The following is a 17,997-nucleotide window of genomic DNA, read 5'->3' on the forward strand; positions in this document are numbered from 1 at the left end:
GATGTCATTAAGCTGGAAAGGGAGTTAAAAAGAATCACAAGGATGTTAATGCGACTGGAGGATTTGACTAAGAAGGAGAGGCTGGAGTGTAAGAGGCTGAGGATTGGTCTTATAGACCTTTATAAAATCGTGAGGGGCATGGAAAGGGTGAATACCCAAGGCCTTTCCCCAGGGTAGAGGAGTCCAAACCTAGTGGGCACAGGTTTAAGATGAGAGGGAAAAGATTTGAAAGAAACCTGAGGGACAATTTATTTGTATATGGAACAAATTGTCAGGGGAAGTGGTAGAGGCAGGTACAATTACAACATTTAAAAGACATTTGGACAGGTTTCTGAATTGTCAGAAGTGGATACTGCAGATGCTGGAAATCAGAGTCTAGATTAGAATGGTGCTGGAAAAGCTCAGCAGGTCAGGCAGCATCCAAGGAGCAGGAAAATCGACGTTTCTAGCAAAAGCCCTTAATCAGAAATGATGAAGGCTTCTGAATTGGAAGAGGGATATGGGCCAAGTATAGGCAAATGGGACCAGTTCAGTTTAGGAAACCTCGTCGGCATGGACGAGTTGGGAGAAGGGTTGTATGACAATAAGAAGATGTGAGAAGTAAGGAAGTCTTACTGTAGCAATAGAAGGCCTTGGTGTGACCACGTTTGGAGTTTTTGTCTCCCTACATAAAAATGGATATACTTGCCATAGATGGAGTGCAGTGAAGTTTAATAGGCTGATGCTGAGTTTGACAGGATTGTCCTAGGTTTGGCTTGACCTGTATTCACTAGAGTCTGGAAGATTGAGATGAAATTTGAAAGTAATGAACAGCTGGACAGATTCTAACCTGTGTGTTTTTTCTGGCTGAGAAGTCTAGAATTAGGGTACGCAGTTTTGGGATACAGTGTCGACCATTCAGACTGTGATGAGGAAAAATGTCTTCGCTCAAAGAGTTATAGTGAACTTATTATATTCTCTGCCATAGAACACTGTAGATGCTGAGTAACTGAATATATTCAAGAAAGAAATCAATAAATATTTGGATTTTAAAAGCATCGGGGATATGGGGTGAAAGCAGGAATATAGCATTGAGATTGAGGATCAGCTGTAATCCTCCTCAATGGTAGGCAGGCTCAAGGGGCCATATGACCTACTATTGCTCCTAGTTTCTATGTTTCTGTATTTAATCCATTTCATATTAACAAAGCTACCCACCATCCCTCCCTTTCTGTCTTTTTGAAAGGTCACACACTCCAAAATATTCTGTCTCCAGCTTTGATCTCCTTATAACCATGTCATTGGAATTTATAAATGATTCCATTGCATATCTTTCAAAATTTTCTGGTTTCGCTTCAGGTTGTCAACATTTCTGGTTGCTTTGGAAATAATTTCTCGATGAATTTAATTTATTTTGAAATATCGAGACAGAATAATTTCATTCTCCTTAAGCACAGCTTCAGAGTTTACATGCCTACTTGCAGTAATAAACAGCATGAAATTTAATTCAAGCAGCAAGAGCAGAGCTCATTATTTCAAAAGGACTGTACTGAAATACAATTGTAATTTGAATTGGCAATTAAAACAACCGATAACATTACATTTTCTTATTTTATTCAAAATAACTGCATTTGTGTTTTCTTTACTAATTTATACTAATTTATCGTTGACATTCTACGATTATGAAAGCTGTACTCTCTTTTAAAGATTGATGATAGTTGGTTTTGCAAGGCTTGATATGCAAATTGGAACCTCCAGGTCAATTTTTGTTAAATAAAACTGATATACTACCGTACAACTTTTTGAAAATAATCTAATGATACCAAAAGGGCATAATAGCTTCTTCTGCTTCTGGCTAATCCAAATAAGTCTCAATGCTTGAACATACTAGTCAGTATGAACAGCATGTCACTACATTGACTGTATCTCCTAGCAACTGGCTGATTGAATCAAACAAATCTTTCACCAGATCTGTAATGTCAGATTTTGGGGTTCACTTTAATCTTAAAAGTAAGACTTATGAGTCAGAGAAAAATGGAGTTCATGTTTCAAATTTAATGCGTTCCCTCGAAGAATCATTGGTCTCAAAGTTCAGTTATCATTGTTTCTGTCTCTCTGCTAACAACAAGCCTTATTTCAACAGGCTATGTGGAAGATGGTAATATTCCTAGGCAACTCTTCTCCTGTGGGATGGCTATGTAAACTTTACAAACCTAAACTTTAAGCAGTTGTAAAATTTGAACTCCATAAGCAGAAATTTTCAGGGTTATACTCCTGATATTAAAAGCTTTAAATAATTTCAAAATGATAATGTTTCAGTGATTAGCTTCTTCATTAACTAAAGGATACATATGGTCAATCAAGCCAACTTTCAGTCTGACTTGTTTAGTAGTGTCATCATCTGAGAACATAACAAATTGGCTCTTTCACACATTACAACGTGGCTACACTTCAGATTACTTAATTAACTCCAAAGTGCTATGAAATTTCTAGTGGCCATGAGAAGTGCTACAGAAATGCAAATCTTTCTATTTTAGTTTGTTGAGGTCATTGTCATACAGTGGTTCTTGGGCAAGTAATGCCTTGAGTTTAAAATCCTCCTTGTTTCCAACACGAACCCCTCCCACCCCTCCAACCACCCTGCCCCGCCCCCCAACAGGAACTTGCTACCTTGCTACTCTCTGCAATCTCTTCCAGTTATGAAAACGTCTGAAATATCTTCAATCCTCTTATTCTGGCTTCTTGTGTATTCCCTACTACCTGTATAACTGCTTCACCATAGGCAGACATGCCTTCAGTTGCCTAGACTACAAACTCTGAAACTTCCACCCTACACTTCTGCAACTCACTTTAATATGAGGTTCCATGTCACATTCTGAGTTTGAGTTCAAGATAGGCAGGTCAAGGAGAAGGCAAAGGGTCAAACTCAAAATAACACCAGTTAATGTGCATTAACACCAAGTACTGCCTACATGGTATTCACAGATGTACCAAGCTCTGATCTTATAGCGACATCAAGCTAGGACTTATCTATGTCTTACTTACGTGAATCTTCCAATGTGTTCAAACTCTGCCTGCATTACAATGTTTGTGCTTAGTGGTGTGTAGTTCCAACATCCTACCTATGGTGCAGATCTCTGAAGGCCTTACACAACAGCCTGTATCTCACTTTCCTCTTTAAGACACTGTAAAAACAAACATTTTTGACCAAACTTTTGTTAATCTGATCTAATATGTTATTAAAATATTTTGGCACCTTAGTTGTTTTTATCATGGATCTATGAAGTACTTGAGACATTGTAAATAAATAAAAATGAATTTAGCATTTGTTTAAAACTGTTCAGAGTGGAAATCCTAGTTATATGCTCTGCTGTCTATAATTATATTTTAGCCATCTGTGAAGATAAGCTGATGCTAATTTTGGTATGCATTGCCTAATCCATTCAAAATCATACAGCTCAGAAGGAGATCATTCAGTGCACTGTGCTTGTGCCAGCTCTTTGATCAGGTTATCTAATTAGTTCCACTTCTATGTTCTTTCCCCATAAGCCTTCAAGTGTTCCTTTTCAAATATATATCCAATTTCTTTTTGAACTTGCTTCCACCAGCCTTTTGGGCAATGCATTCCAGATGATAGCTTGTTATATAAACAATTATCCCAATCCCACCTCTGACTGTTCTTGTCAATTTATCTTAAGCCTGCATTATCTGTTACTGACCCTTCAGCTATTGGAAAAAGCTTCTCTTTACTTACTGTATCAAAACACTTTATATAATGTTGAACTCCTTGACTAAATATCTCTACTTAACTTTCTGTGTTCTAGCGAAACAATTCCTGTTTCTCTGGTTTCTCTAAAGTCACTCATCCATACTTCTATTTTTGCTAATCATAATAATCTTTCCCAAGGTCTTGCTATTCTTTCTAAATTTAGTATCCATAGATTTGAAATAGCCCAAGTGACATACACCCATTTATTCGTAAAGGTTCATCACAACTTCCTTAGCTTTTATATGCTACCCTAACAAAACAAATGAGATCTTTGGTATCAACAGACTTATCAACTTGTTACCAACAAATATTTGTTGAATATGCCCTCCAGATTTCTATATCCCTGTATTCCCTTTAAAACTGTGCAATTAAGTTTAACCTTGCTTGCCACACCCCTAACCAATCTGTCACAATACAATGACAAAACTGGCACCTCATTACTTACTAAGGCACCTAACTTACACATCCCTAAACATTCTGGGCAATTTAACATAGCCAATTCATCTAACCTGCACATCTTTGGATTGTGGGAGGAAACCAGAGCACCCAAAGGAAACCCAGTGTGCAAACTGTACAGATAGTCACCCAAGGCTGGAATTGACCCCAGGTCCCTGGCGCTGTGACAGTGCTAACCACTGAGCCACCGTGTCAACCAATACTGACCCATTGTGCCACCCAATGTATTACGATATATCAGGATGAGGGAACTGTAAAGAGGATAGGAATTTTGCAAATTTTAATTTGATAATCGCTGGGAAATAATGGGAGACATTGGCCTTTGAGGGTTACACAAAACAGGCAAACACAAATTCACAGCCTCTTTTCCATCTAGATTTTTTTCGCTTTGATATTGATGAAAAACAATAAAGAGCTGCAAAAGAGTTTGCTAATTTGTGAATGCCAGTTTAATGCCATTACCAATGACAAAGATCAACCCCAACATGTTCCATAACATTTCTTTACTGCACCTTTGGCATCATTCATTAGTCAGGAATGTTCAATGGCTTTGCCATGTGACCTTTTCCTTAACCAGCCCCTCAGGAACGAAGATGCTTCCACTCCTCTTTGATGGATTCCGTAATGGCTGTTAAGACCAATGTGTTATTTGAAAACTCTGCCACATTCACGGCAGTTTGTATTGTCTCTGATGCCTCAACTCTGCATGGTCATAATGAATACATTTCATGCCATTCTGTCAGAATCTTTATTATTGTGTTCTGTCACAGATCCGGGTTTCCCATAGATTGGCAGGACATTTGTCCTCTTCATGGATGCTTTGAAATCATCCCTAAAACATCTTCAGTGTCCTCCTCAGACTTCCATCCACGATCGGCAGCATTGTTTGACCTGCTGCTGAGAGTTGAGGTCCTTACCTTAAGAACTTCTCTATCAGGTTGGGATAAGAGTATTCCATCCTATTAAGAGGTTATATTTAATGGTGCATGCAATCTTCTTTATCTATTTATTTGAATATTCAATTGTTTCTTATGATGGATTTAAAATTGTATGTAAATTTTAAAATAGAATTGTCATGTTAAAAGTACCTTTTATTACCATAAATTCTATGATATATAAGTCACGACTATGATACAATGCAGAATTGATTCCTATAATAAATATTCATAAGCAAGTATTGTAAGATTGTAATTTCATGCATAATTTCTTGAGAACACACAGATAACAATATCCTAGAATTTCAAATTTAAGATTGCATATGCTGATATTGATTATCTTTACAGAGTTGCTTCTGCCATAAAATACCAGGACCTCTACTCTTTCTCAGAATAATTTTGCTAGTCTGAAAATTGCACTAAGGGGAGGACATTTCATTGCAGGAGCCACTCTCCAGCTAGTAATGCTGACTAGTTCCTTTAATGATCTGTAATCTCTGTTAAGCGAGGTTTTAAGCTGACAATAAGTTTCACTTTCTAGTCTACTTAGCTGAAGGTGGAGAAAGTAAACAGACTAAAACCATTAATTTTCTTACCATCAGACCAAAGCCAAAGGATTTCCTGCTTTGCTTTTTCTAATTGTCTGTATATCATTGTGTCTGTGGTGCCCAAGAAATGAGGGTCGAGAGTATAGTGGTGGAAAAGCACAGTAGGTCAGTCAGCATCAGGAATGATTCCTGATGAAGAGCTTATGCCCGAAACATCAATTTTTCTGCTCCTCGGAGGCTGCCTGATCTGCTGTGCTTTTCCAGCACTACACTCTCAACTCTGAGCTCCAGCATCTACAGTTCTCACTTTCTCCTAGTGCCCAAGAAATAATCTTTACATGAACTCCCTACCTACATAACACTCCATGGTATTGATTGAGAATGTAACACAGAGTGATGTCAATTCCTGAACCAGCTGAGGTCACCATGAAGGTTTTGCCTTTGCATCCTTGCCCATTTGTTAAGGTTTGGCGATCCTCAGATCAAGCCACTGCCAGTCATCTCTCTCTAGTAAGACAGCAGCTCTCCAGCCTGGTAAGAGTATGGTGACTTTATTTTTATTTACTGATATGTTGTTAACACCCCATGCTCACTCTAGTATTTGTCTTCCTTCCTTACCTGCTTCTGCACTGTCAGGCTGCTTCAAAATTCAGAATCTGAGGACCATTTTCTCCAATTAAACATTGAGAAACTGATGTTTGTCAGAAACTCAGCAAGATTGACAACAATTCCATTCCCCACAGCATCTACTCTGACATGTCAAATTAGACTGGCATCTCAGCATCTTGTCCAATTCCCAAGTTAGGCTTCTGATGCCATATCCTTTAACACAAACACCATCTGCAGTAAATTCTCACTTAAAGTTGTGGTTGTGTTCCTGAAAATCACAACATTAGGTGTAACAATTTTGAGTAAATCACATTTTTTCCAGTAAAATCAATGTAAAAGCTGGAATTAGTTCTGCAGGACCCTCCTGATCAAAGGAAAAATTAAAACATTATAAGCTTTAAGTTAGAATTTTTTGCATCGCTAACTTGCTAGATTGGTAAATGAAATAACTTATGAAATATAAAATGTAAAAATATAAAAGAAATACTGCATGCTAACTATTTCTACTTAAGACTCACTCACAGCTTCTCCTGAGGTCGACCTGTTTCCACACACCAACTCTTTCTCTCATTTGTTCCCTGCTCTCCGTTCTCCCATTTATCGCTTCCTCTCCCAAACGTCCACTGAGGGACAGGGCTCAGCAGAAAGGTAGCAAGAGGGAGGAAGCAGTGGAGCCGCCAGTAGAAGGGCCTGGAGTGAAGCAACGAGTGGAAGGATTTAGCATGAGTAATAAAGTCAAACAAGGATGTAATGATGGGTGTGTTGGGCAGTCAAAGGGTGAACAGGAGAATAGGGCAAGCAAGCAAAGAGAAAGAAGATCAGGCTGACACAAACACACACGCACGCGCACACACACACACACACACACACAGCACACAAACACACACACACAAAAATATGTTCAAGGCATTAAGCTTTCACAAGCAGATGTATAGAGGCAGAAACATTGAGAAATAAAGTTCCAGCATTTAAGGTGTCAGAAGCTGAAGGCACAGTAAAGGAGAAATTAGGATCAGAGGTGTTTGAGAGGCCAAGATTGAAGAACACCAACTCCCCACTCCCCACCTCAGAAGGCTGTAAAGATTACAGGGATAGCAAGTGGCAAGGCCACAGAGAGATTTGATAATTAGGAAGAGACTTTAAAATCAAGATGCACTTTAACCAGGACCTTCTGAGCATGGGGGTAATGGATAAGCAGGATTTAACACAAGTTAAGATCCAGGGTCAAGAAGCCTGCTAACACTCAATACAATATCAATAATGACATCTGGCAGCATACCAGTGTAATTATATGTTGCATTTGAGTCAATATTTTCAGAAGATGAAGTGACAAAAAAAACTAATGAATAAAACACATGTAGAATGATAATTTTGTTAGCCTTGCTCCTTGGCACAGATGAATGCGCTTTATAATCTTTCATTTAAGCCAAGCAAAACAGAAAAGGACCACTGTTATTGAGTTATGTTGAGCTGTCTGAAAGCATTCCTCATCGTAGCAAAACTATCAAGGATCAGACAGTTAGTTTTACTTGTCTTAAGAGAGCATGCTGCATTATACATTCTGAGTCAGTTGCTGTTGTTGTCTTGACATTTCCATGGTCTCAGCAACACTGGATCTATTATGACCTGCATCAGTAACTGATTCCTTCGGGAAACTGTCAGACAATGCTTGGGTTTGACATTGTTTGAAACACACTCCATTGTAATTCAAGCCTGAGAATTTTATTAAACTTACAGGTCATCTGTTGGATATTTTCTATGTTGAAGCAGGATATCTTTTGAACTTGTGCAATTTATAAAGAGAGTTATGGGGACCCAAGCATTTAAATATTAAAGCCACCTGCACCTACCTCAGCATCGCTAATGCCTCCCTCAAGTCCCCTGACAATAAAATAGCCACTAATGAATCAGTAGACAGCATTGCACTGCGATGATTTTGTATTTTATTGAGATCTTTCAACAAGGATTGCTCTATCTCAGTCTTGAAACTTCAATTAAACCAGTATCCACAGCCTTCTGAAGGAAGTTATTCCAAGTTTTAAGTGCCTTTTCTGTGAAAATATAATGTTGAGTTCACTCCTAAGTCAGAGTAATTGTCATTTTAAGATTATGTCGCCTTTTTCCATAGCTCCCCCACCAGAGGAAATGGCCATAATGTTGTAGAGGCAGTACAAGTCCGATAGCTGGGGCCAAACACTTTGCTTTAAATCTGTGTCCACTCGTAGTTGATTTTTCATAAATTGGAAGATTTCCTCATATTTACACTGTCCATCCCTCTTATGATTTTGCAAACTTCATTCAAATCTCCTCTCCATTTTCTCTTCTCCAAAGAAAACAATTCGAAGTTCTCTAATTTATCATCATCCCCATCCCTGGAACCATTCTTCATATTAAATATGTCATCCAGAAATGGATGCAATATGCCATCTGAGGCTAAATTAAGTCAGGATTTTTTATACTTTATTATCAAGATGTACCACCATCTCCATTAATTATGCAAATATAGATCAAGGTCCTTGTACTTCTGCACCCCCTCTAGTGTCACATCATTTCACACTTCACTGTATTGATCCTCATGTACTACCTGTCCACCCACTCCATCAACATATCAATGTCCTTTTGAAGTTCTACACTATTTCCCGTAGTCCAGAATGCTTCCAACTTTTATGTCATCCAGAAATTCTGACATTGTGTCCTGCATATCAAGTTCTGGATTATTAGCATATATATCAGGAAAAGCAAGGTTCTCAACACTGACTCCTGGGGAACCCCATATCAAAGCTTCCCCTAACACCATTGCCCTGCCCAGTAACCATCCATTTATCATCACTTTGTTTCCATTTACTCAACCAAATTTAGATCCATTGCCATTATCTCTCTTTTCCCATGAGCTCTAACTTTGCTCACATGTTTGTTGCACAGTGCTATGTTGAATGACTTTTGGAAGTCCACATATACCACTTTCACAGCATTGCCCTTATCAACCTTTCTGGTTACTTTTTCAAAAGACACTAGCAAATTAAATCTTAATTTCATCCTGATTTATTGTTTTCATTAGTTTCCCTTCGTAAATTAAACCAACAGCAAAACACTGCAGATGCTGGAAATCTGAATCAAATACAGAGAATAATAGAGAAACTCAGCAGGTCTGGCAGCTTCTGTGGAGAGAGAAAATTCTCCACATGTGGACTTTTCAAGTCCTGTATGACTCTGCTTCAGAACTGGGAGTAACTATTTTTTATTTAAACTGACTGGCCTGTAGTTGTTTGGAATATTCTTACACACTTCTTTAAATAATACTGTTCTGTTTGCAGTTCTCTAGTGCTGTGGCACCACACGGAAGACTGGAGGAAGACTGAAAATTTCTTGCCAGTGTTCTGTAGATCTTCCAATACCAATCCTTCTGAGATGTTGAACCAGAAATAAACCTTTATTCACTCTTACGATAAAAACAGAAAGAACTGCAGATGCTGTAAATCATTTTTGTTTCACTCTTGGGATGTTCTTTCCACTAATACTTTTTGCTGTTAATTCTTCCTGGATATTTTCTCATCTCTAAGAATGTGCCCGTCTCTAGTTCTGCAATGCTTATCTGAATTGTTACCCTGTTATTAGAATGAGACCTTTCTGTCCTGGCTAACTCCATAGCTGATCCCAAGCCTATACCTTGAAACCCCAGCTATCCATTAACTTCTGACTACTCCTAGACCACTTGACCATCTGACTAACCCCCTGACATTCAACACTCTGCACCCCCCAATCCCCCAACTATCCCAGACTACCCGACGATCACTTAACTAACCCAACTACATGACTGCCCCCGCAATCATGGCCTACCCCTGACCTCCTGACTGCCTCCAGATCTGACTGGATCTTGTCCACCTATCACAGCACATACCCATCACCACATCCACCTGCCACTTCGCTCACCCAGCCTTCCACCCTATGCATTCACTCATTCATCTGTTCACAAACATTCACTCTGGACCTTCAAACTTATTATACTGCAGCTAGTTCCATTAAATTAGGAAGAGTCCTGTCTTTCCTTGACCTTACAACTCAGCGATGGAGCTCTCCAAGGGATGTTGTACTCCACATTCCCACGAGAAAACTGGGCACAGAAGACTGAGGAAGAAATACGAGGCAGTGTCAAGGTGGGAGAGAAATTTAGTAGACCAACAGATTTGAAATTGATAAGATTCTGCTTAACTTTTTAACCTTGATTTGGATCTCAGTCTTGAGTTACAAAGATGCCTTTTTACCAGGAGACATTGTGTTGTTTACTTCCTGTTAAATGCAAATGCTGCAGGAATGTGTAAGCACTGATATCACGCAATTCAATTTCAATTTCAATCAAATAGAATTTATTGAGTGTAGCTGGCATTTATGGATCCTCTGTATTTGATTGCACTGATAGAATGCACTGGCATGAAACTCTTGCAACTATTTTTAAAATGGAAAATTCAGTTCTGTCAGGGAATAAATGAACAGCAGATAGCAGCCTGTTCCTTGGCCAGCAATCGGCACAGATGCTTCAAGTATCCACATCCCGAGGCAGGAAAGTGGGATGCTCTGTAATGATAACAGCTGAGGATCATGTGATTGAGATTAAAAAGGTTAAAATTGCTATGACAGCTGCCCTGACAGGCACAGATGGTGAAACTGGGCAGTTACAGAGTCATAAAATCTTACAGCATGGATTCTGACCCTTTAGTTCACCCAGACCATGCTGACCATAGTCCCAACCAAACTAGCCCCACCTGCCCTGCTTCTGGCCCATATCCCTCCAAACATTTTGTGTTCATGTACTTATCCAAATCTCCTTTTAAATGTTATAACTATACCCACATCCATCACTTACCCTGGACATTCATTCCACATTCTTACCATACTCTGTGCAAAAAAGTTGCCCCTCATGTCTTTTTAAAATCTTTTTCCTCTCATCTTAAAAGTATGGCCCCTAATCTTGAAATCCCCCACCTGAGCAAAAAGACACCTATCATTCGCCTTATGTATGCCCCTCATGATTTTACAAACCTCTATATGGTCAACCTCATACAATCCAGTGAAAAAGGTCCCAGCCTAGCCAGCCTTTCCTTATAACACAAACCCTCTACTCCCGGCAACATCCTGGTAAATCTTTTCTAAGCCCTCTCCAAATTAATAATATCCTTCCTATAACAGGGTGACCAAAACTAGACCAGAAGAGGCCTCACTAACATTCTGTACAACCTCAACATGACGTCCCAACTCTTATACTCAAGGGTCTGAGCAATGAAGGCAAGCATACTAAATGCCTTTTTAACCATCCTGTCTATATGTGACACAAATTTCAATGAATTATGTACCTGACCCCGTAGGTTCTATGACAACACCCAAGGCCCTACTTTTAACTGTATAAGTCGTGCCCTTGTTTGTTTTCACAAAATACAATACCTCGCTTTTATCCAAATTAAACTTGAACTGCCACTCATCAGCCCCATTGACCCAAATGATCCAGATCTATTGTAATCTTAGATAATCTTCTTCACTGTCCACTATACTATCAAATTTATTGTCGACCACAAACTTAGTAACCACTCCTTCTACATTCTCATCTAAATCATTTATATAAATGACAAACAAAAGTGGGCCTACCACCAGTCCCTGTGGAAGACTACTGGTCACAGGCCGCCAGTCTGAAATAAACCCCTCCAAATATCACTCTCTGTATCCTGCTGTTAAGCCAATTTTGCATCTAATCTCACCCTGAATCCCATGTGACCTAACTTTACTAAATAGTCTACGATGCAGAATCTTGTCAAAGGTTTTACTAAAGTCCAAGTAAACAATGTCTATGCTCTCCCCACACCAATCTTCTTGGTTACTTCCTCAAAACACTCAATCAAGTTTGAGAGAGACGATTTTCCTCACATAAAGTGGTGTTGATTATCCCTAATCATTCTTCACCTGTCCGAATGCATATAAACCCATCTTCCAGAGCCACCTCAAACAACTTACCCACCACTGAAGTCAGAGTCATTGGTCTACAGTTCACAGGCTTCTCCTTACATTCCTCTTTAAACAAAAGCATGACATTAACCACTCTATAGTCACCTGGCACCTCATTCAGTTATAGATGTTGCAAGTATTTCTGCAAAGGACCCTATAATTTCCTCCCTAACTTCCCGCAATGTCATGAGATAGACCAGATCAGGTCCTGGAGATTTATCCACCTTCATATGTTCTAATACCTCCAACACTTCCTCTTCTGTAATGTGAACTGTTTACAAAACATCATTATTTATTTCCCTGAGTTCTCTAGCCTCCATTTCTTTCTCTTCAGTAAAACACTGATGCAAAATATTCATTTAATATCTTTCCCAGCTCCTGAGTTTCAACACAAAGACAACTTTGTAAGAAGACTTACTAGACATAAAACATTCAGTAATTCCTTAGCTGTGAGCTCCCTCATATGAAATTACACTTTCATGTACTTTTGTAGGGAAGGAGGAAAGCATTTAAACATTCAACCTTCCCTTTTGTTAAAGCAGAGTAAGGTCAGTTGGTTTTGTTATCCAGCTTTCTCCTGTAATCCCCCAATGGCATTAATTCATGTCAAGAATTGGATTCAGCAGCATCTACAGCTTCTCTTACCGCATCAAAGTGACCATTTTGTACGTTGAAACTCTAACTCTAAATGCCAACAGGCAATTCATTTGCGGAAGATATAATCAGGAAACCAAATCCAGTCCTCATCCAAGTGCCTTTGTGTAAACCTCCATCAGAATTAGTTCAAAGTGGTATCTGTGCAGCACAAGCATTTTTGGGGTAGCCTCTATTGAATACCTTTTTGGTGAAGGGCAATTAATGCAGACATTGACAGGAGACACCTGAAGTATGGTGCATAACATCAGTCAACGAAAAATGCTGGTGGGACACATGCAATACTATTCACAGCATCACTGCTCCAGCTAACACCTTATCTTCATTACATATAGCTGAACATACATTCACCTGTGGGAAAGATTCCTCGCTAACATTCTTTAAAGGGATTTTCAACTGCATTCTGGTTAGTTGCTGTTTACTGGTTCTGTGTGAATTTATAGAAGTGTTGTGAGTTTTCTATCATTGTTTTAAAGGTGGTAAATGCAACATGGAGTCACGCTGCATGTGAAGAGGGTTTTGATTCTGACTTTCAGGGTTGTGATCAGACCACTTGAGTACGTTAGTGACTATTCTCGTGATCTGGAACATCCCCAAGGGAGATTGAGTAGAGGTAACAGGAAGAGGACAAACTGTTGACCTACAGATTTGGAGATGCTGGTGTTGTACTGGGGTGGACAAAATTAAAAATCACACAACACCAGGTTATAGTCCAACAGGTTTAATTGGAAGCACTAGTTTTCGGAGCGCTGCTCCTTCAACCACCTGATGAAGGAGCAGCGCTTCGAAAGCTAGTGCTTCCAAATAAACCTGTTGGACTATAACCTGATGTTGTGTGATTTTTAATTTTGACCTACAGAGAATGACAAAAGGGAGAAGGGCTCTCCGCAGGGGGCCATTATGCACCTAGGGTCTTCAAGTAGCAATTCATTTATCTCAGTGGCTCATAAACGTATTGGATGAAGTACGTTTATTCAGATTTACCAATTTTACATATTCCGCTGCAGCCACTTTCTTTTTTAATTACTCCTCTGATAGTAACACATTTTGTAACTCATTATAATTGCACATTACAAGTAAACGTACATCCATAATAATAACCATTTATTTACTATTAATGTGATGGATGATTTCTTTGTTGAAGTCCCTTACTCCCACTTCCTCCTTCCTACTTATTACATCCCATCTCTTACTTGCCACATCCAGGGCCCCACTCACAATTCACTCTCCCTTTTATCACTGCCACTCACTATTGTCGGTTCTGCTAAAACGTGTTTCCTCAATGTAAATTGGCTTTAATGTGATTAGAGAATTTAGACCGTTATTTGTAGAACACAAACTTTCCTTACCCTTATTGGCTATAATGCGATTCTGTCCCCATTAGTTTAAATGGTGCACCTATTGCACGATTTTTTGTAACATAAGATCGCACAAGAATGGAACAATCGTGTTATCTCAGAATCGACTGTACTTCTTCCTCCCATTTCGCCACTTCCTGCTTTCCTGCTCATCACTTCTCATCTGCTACTCACCATTTCCTGCCTCCAGCTTACCACTTCCTCTTGCCTCTTGTTTGCTGTTTTCTGATTCTAGTTAAAAAGTGAAATAACTGCACGAAAATAAAATGGAGTCAGCGCTCTTTTAGCAACATAGATATGTTTCACTTGGGGTGTACCTCCTATTACACAATTTCTTTTATGTACATATTAGAGGCATCTGCCATACACCCAGGGGTATACATACCCACTTTCTTAACGCAACCAGGACAAATGTGTGCCTTATCTTTGTTTTACAAATAGGATGCTTAGATCACACATTAATATTTAGCTTGTTAGCTAGATCATATATTGGACTTCACAAGAGGACAGTTCAGTTGTTTGAACAAATGGCTGACTCACAGCAAGATCACCAATTCCAATTATTACTGCTGCTCCTCCCTATTTCAATGCAAATGGAGAAGACCATAGATTTTCCAAACTCATTAAAGACAATAAGGTTTTTGGAAATGGTAAAAAGCCATCTTTCTGAATTATCAACAAGATATCGATGGAAATAATTATAATTTTCAATGACTGAAGGTGACCCATTCAATTGCTTTTGCCAAATGGAGATAGTTCTCATGGATTTGATCAAGTCATAATAGAGGATACAACTATTGTTTGAAATCCTGGTAATCATAGAGAGAAGTCACACAACGTATTACTGTTTAGGCACATGGTTTGTAGGAAGTTGCAGTGAGTGGAGCCCCTCCCTCCTTCTCTCTTTCTCTCTCTCTCTACCCCCAATTCTCAAAGCTTGATCTCTGTCTCCATTTGCAATGAGTAGAGGTTTTAAAGGAAAACTGTAATTCCACAGGAACACTGACAGCTTCAAACCACTTTAACCTCTTCAAATCAGGCAAGAATATAGGATTTTATCGGAAGCTGCAATGAAGACTAAGCCACAAATTTCCTTTTTTAATAAAATCAAATTTGGCCAAATCTGTGTTCCACTATTGTACTTTCTATTTGTGATGTGGATTTCAAATATGTGGATTGTGTGCATGTGCAAAAATTGGAATGTAGTTTTAACATTTTACCCAAATCTTTCATTTTGTTAAACTCAATAAAACCTGACTGACTGATCCATTATGATGACAGCATATAAACAGTTATGTACACACTAAACTGGCAAGATTATTATTGTCAAAATAAAACATACCTGCTACAGCCAAAAGAGGAGAAGGCAAAGTAGAGGAGTCCTTTGACCATTTCTCATCTGGTTGGAGCACGAATCAGTGGTCACAGAAATCTGTCACCTTTTGCAGCTTCAGCACAAGCATAGAATGGTGCTACCCATAGCTGTGAAGGCGATCTCAGCCATAAATGTCTTTCTTTCTAATATCGCCTTGTTTTGCATTCCTTGAATTAATGCTCTTCATTGGGGAGAGTACATTGTATTCTCTCTGACCAGACAGAAGTAGGAGGAGCATGCACATGGTATAGTGATCTTTTCCAGAACATAGAATGTTATCACCTAAACACGTAAATCTGTGTGGGCAACATATCTAAATGTCTACACATACTCTAACCACAGAGGATACTTCTCCCTACAACTGGAGTTGGTGTGCAGCCAGCTCAGCCTGTCATGCAGGTGAATTCCTGATATATTGGCTCAGGTCATGGTCTTTATTCTCTTATTGATCTACTATATCAGCAAACCCTGAGCGCCCACCATCAAACCAGAAAGTGCCTACTGAGTATGAGGGCTATCAATTGATTACCTGAAGGCACTATCTCAGAAATGGGTGGCAACAATTTGAACTCACTGAGGATATTGGCAGGTTGGCAGTGGTGGGAGGGCAAATGTCCTCATTCAGAGAAAAGAAAACAGGTTCTTAAAGCATGAAGCCGTTGCTATTGCCAAGGGTGGCATATCAGCAATCCTAATCATCTTCACTAATAAGGGAAAACATCTTATATGAATTCCTAACCACTTGTCTCCGTCCCACTTGGTTCAGTATCCTAATATTTTATTGTGTATTTCCTTGCATGGTTTGTTCTGTCCAATGTTATTATCACAGATTTCTCTGGATTGAATTCCATTTACCATTTTTCTGCCCACCCGACAAGTCTATTTATATTTTCATACAGCCCACAACTTCCTTCCTCATTGCCAATGCAAATCGTGCTTTCATATCTGCAAAATTTTTATTCATGCCAGAAACATTTCAGTCCAAATCATCAATGTATAGACAATTAAAAGAAAAACACCTGTTGACCATTACGCTTTCGTTCTCACCACTGAGCCAATTCTGGGTGCAAAGTTTCACTTTCCTTTGGATTCTGCAGCTTTTATTTTCCTGGCCAATCTGTCATGTGAGACTTTGTCAAAAGACTTGCGAATATCCCTATGCTGTTTTGTGAAAGATCTTATCCAATTAGTCCCATTCTCCTACTCCATCCGCATAGCCCTGCAGCTTTCTTTTATTTTCAAGTATCTGTCCAATTTACTTCTGAAGATTACTATTGAGCCTGTTTGCATCACTTTATCAGGTAGTACATTCCAGATCGGCCACATAACAGCCAATTCATCTCATCTTTCCTCTTGTTCTCTTGCCAATTATCCTAAATCTCCCTCCCCGGTTACTGATCCCCTAGCCATTTGAAACAGCTTTTCCTTGCGTTCAGTCTCAAAAAACCTTCACAATTTTTAAAGTCTCCATAAGTCTCTATATTCTAAGGATAGAAAACAATCACTGCTTCTCCACTAACTCCAAGATCCTGGCAACCTATCTAATAATATTGACTAAAGATTTAAAAATGTTTACCATAGCTTACTTAGTTTTGCATTCTTGATAAAAACAAGGTCCCAAAAGATTTTGCAACTGGTCAGCTCCAAAGATTTGGTGGAACAATTTTCTTTTAGTAGGTGTAAGGATATGAGCTAGTTGTAATTTCTTGTCCTGAATACAACTCCATGTGGTACAGGCTGCAGCACATTTCATTATCTTGCAATACTTAATCCAACTTCAGCAGTCTGACTGATGGCCATTGGCCTTCAGCTGGCACTCACTCTCATAGTGCTTCCTTTGAGGCATTGAGTATCAGCACCTGCTGATGGATGGCAGTGCTGGAACAGCAAGTGAGAAGCAGTGACAGATTTAGAATGCTGCACAAATCTGGAATGGATTTCAAAGCACACAAATTGAGCATGTAGTGTGAGGAGAATGTCAAAGAGCACGCAGACAGATACTGCTATAAACAGCACCTGTGTAGCCAAATGTTGGTGGCATTTGAAATTCAGTCTTTCATAAAGGCAGAGTGTTTATTCAGAATCTCAAGGTCAGCTCTCACTTTCTACAAGGTGAAACACGCTGGCCATTTTTATGACTGGGGATGTGCAAAGTATATTGTTAAATTGATTAACAGTAGTTAAAAAATCAGTCAAAAATATTCTCATCAGCAGATACAAATTCAAAGTGTGAAGTATATATCATTAAATTATCTTGTTCATTTTAAGACAAGCAATTGTAATACAATAACCATATAAAGAACAATATTTTCCAGTAAGTTTG

The 17,997-nt window shown here is 39.0% G+C and overlaps 1 long non-coding RNA gene across 1 annotated transcript in view; it reads right to left on the reverse strand.

Moving 5' to 3' along the window:
- The window catches only part of LOC122565530, a 52,100-nt gene extending 34,622 nt beyond the window's left edge, over nucleotides 1–17,478 (reverse strand). The window contains exon 1 of the long non-coding RNA XR_006316200.1: nucleotides 17,261–17,478. This is a non-coding gene — a long non-coding RNA (uncharacterized LOC122565530). The remainder of the gene's footprint in view (nucleotides 1–17,260) is intronic.
- Nucleotides 17,479–17,997: the final 519 nt, after the last annotated feature.

Source organism: Chiloscyllium plagiosum, chromosome 2, assembly GCF_004010195.1.
Source record: "Chiloscyllium plagiosum isolate BGI_BamShark_2017 chromosome 2, ASM401019v2, whole genome shotgun sequence".
Taxonomy (NCBI): Eukaryota; Metazoa; Chordata; class Chondrichthyes; order Orectolobiformes; family Hemiscylliidae; genus Chiloscyllium; species Chiloscyllium plagiosum.